The sequence below is a fragment of the Maniola jurtina genome, chromosome 9, assembly GCF_905333055.1.
Source record: "Maniola jurtina chromosome 9, ilManJurt1.1, whole genome shotgun sequence".
Classification (NCBI taxonomy): Eukaryota; Metazoa; Arthropoda; class Insecta; order Lepidoptera; family Nymphalidae; genus Maniola; species Maniola jurtina.
In genome coordinates, this window is record NC_060037.1 from 10796831 (window position 1) to 10799291 (window position 2461).

Here is a 2461-nt window from a genome sequence, read left to right on the forward strand (position 1 = left end):
AAAATTACCTATCTAGATAATAAATGAAAAGAACGATGTCTCATATTCCAAAACTATAATAACCTAAAAGCTGCTTAGGTATCTCATAAATTCAAATAAAATGTTCCGACAAAAAATCGTAGCTAATAAAAATGTGAAAATGGAAACAGGCAAAAAGTGATGGCCGCCGCCATTCACTACTTCATCCAGTCATCTGATTCTGTAGGTATCATTGCTCGTTATATAATAACAAAATATTGAACTTTTGCTTGCAATTGGCGCTGCTAGTACCTTTCATCGTTCAATAAAAGATAATACAACCATTTTAAAAAGATCGCCTGTATTGCATCATTGACCAACGCTTTTCTAGCCTAGAGGATCAGTTTTTAATTTTGGTGGGTTTTAGAGCATTGCAAAATTGGTGCAAAAGTTGGTTGGATTGGTGCAAAAATATGCAACCGGTAAACTTAGGCACCAATTACTCCCCCGTTGGTACTGTCTGATCAGAGACTTGTGTGTGTAGAACACTAGTTTATGCCTACGACTTCATCCGCGTGAACTACACAAATTTCAAATCCCCATTTTACTCTCTTAAGGGATTGAATTTCAAAAATCCTGTTCTGTTGTGGCTTAGCTGCATGCCAAACAGCCTGACCCGTCCAGTAATTTGAGCTATGCGTTGAAAGATCAGTCAATCAGTGTTTCTCTTTATAGGTATATAATTAGACTATGATTATAAATATGAAGCATTATACTTACGCAAACAAGACAAAAAAAAATTTAAACACTAAGCTCAAGGTATTGTATTTCACAATTCATTGTATCGAATTTTTCCTTCCGTGAAACTGAGTAAAAAAGTGTTTGTGCGCAATACGTTAGGTATCCAATTCGTTCTCAATGCCAATTAGCAAAGAAGTGTCAGATGTCTTGACCAGTGTGGATTTAATTACTATCTTGCTATCGGTGCACTCACGCAACGCGCATTGCATGTGCATTGTGGCACAAATATTTGCTGTTTTGGCTTCACCACACTTTTTCTCAATTCTCAATCCAATGAGCCTGTAGGTATGCGCCTACTGCTGGAATTAGACCTTTTCAAGAGCGTGCCACCAAACACGGTCCTCCGCCTTCCATATCCACCCGCTCCTCGCCACCTTCTTCAGGTCATCGGTCCAGCGGGTTGGAGGTTACCCTACGTGGTCGACACTCCAGAACACGTCTACCCCATCGGCCGTCGCGTCGGTTCTGCGGCAGACATGACCTGCCCATTGGCACTTCAGCTTGCTAATCCTTTGAGCTATGTCAGTCGCTTTTGTTCTTCTGCGAATTTCCTCGTTCCCTATTTCATCCCCGAGAGGGATAAGTACACCACGTACCCAACATAGCCCGCTCCATAGCGCGCTGATCGACTTTTAATTTTGTGGACGAGGCCATTACTGTCGTCCAAGTCAACCTTCAGTCACACTATCTTCTCTATTCATACAAACTTATTGGACACATCTTGTGCGTTCCATTTTTTATTGGCTAACAATGGTAGTTGATTGTTATACTTACCTATCTAGCTAAATCAATTGGTATAAATGAGAAAGTAGCTTAGGTATGCCCGCGACTTCGTCCGCATTGACTACACCAAACCGCTACTCTACACCTCTAAGAGGGTAACCTTAGAGGTGGAATTTTCAAAAATCCTTTCTTCTTCTTCTTATTTTTTGCTCTATGGCTTTTATTAGTGCCACACCAGCACAACGCACTTCGCCAATGACACTTTGTTTAGCGGATGTCTGACGTCATAATAGCTATCTGCATGCCAAATACTTAATTGCAGCCCAATCCGTCTTGTAGTTTGAGCTGTGCGTTAATAGGTCAGTCAGTTAGTTAGTCACCCTTGCCATTTATATTCCTTTTATACTATAGTTATTTAAATAATAGAGAAATTATATGTGAAGACATAATAAAATAGACGGAGGGAAAATTGGTTTTCTTAAAAGACAAGACGCAAAAATATTTTCTACATTTTCTATCATGGAGTTTCTTTAAGCTGATCGGGACGAGGACATTTTTCAATATCTACTGCAAAGTGCAAATGTGTGGTCATGATGTCGTCCCATTTCTTTGGTGAATTCGAATTTCAAATTCACAATATTTTCGCCACATGCGACTTAATGTGCAATCAATCAGCATTTATTTATCTAAACTCTAATTTTATTAATAAGTATTTATGATTAAAGAATAAGGCCAGCATATTTTAATAACAATTTACAGAAAACATTAGGTAGCTAATTTCAGTCAAGCGGAACCCCAACTAATTGCAAGCAACCAAGTTTCAATTGCTACTACCTACGTAGTACGACGTAGAAGGTCGTGGGTACGTACCTAAAATAAATCTCATCTGTTCTACAACGACGTAAACCAATAAAAATGAATACAAATGGAATCTCTAAAACGCTTCCTCAATCTCGCCGCTAGTGGCCTGCGCCCGCGA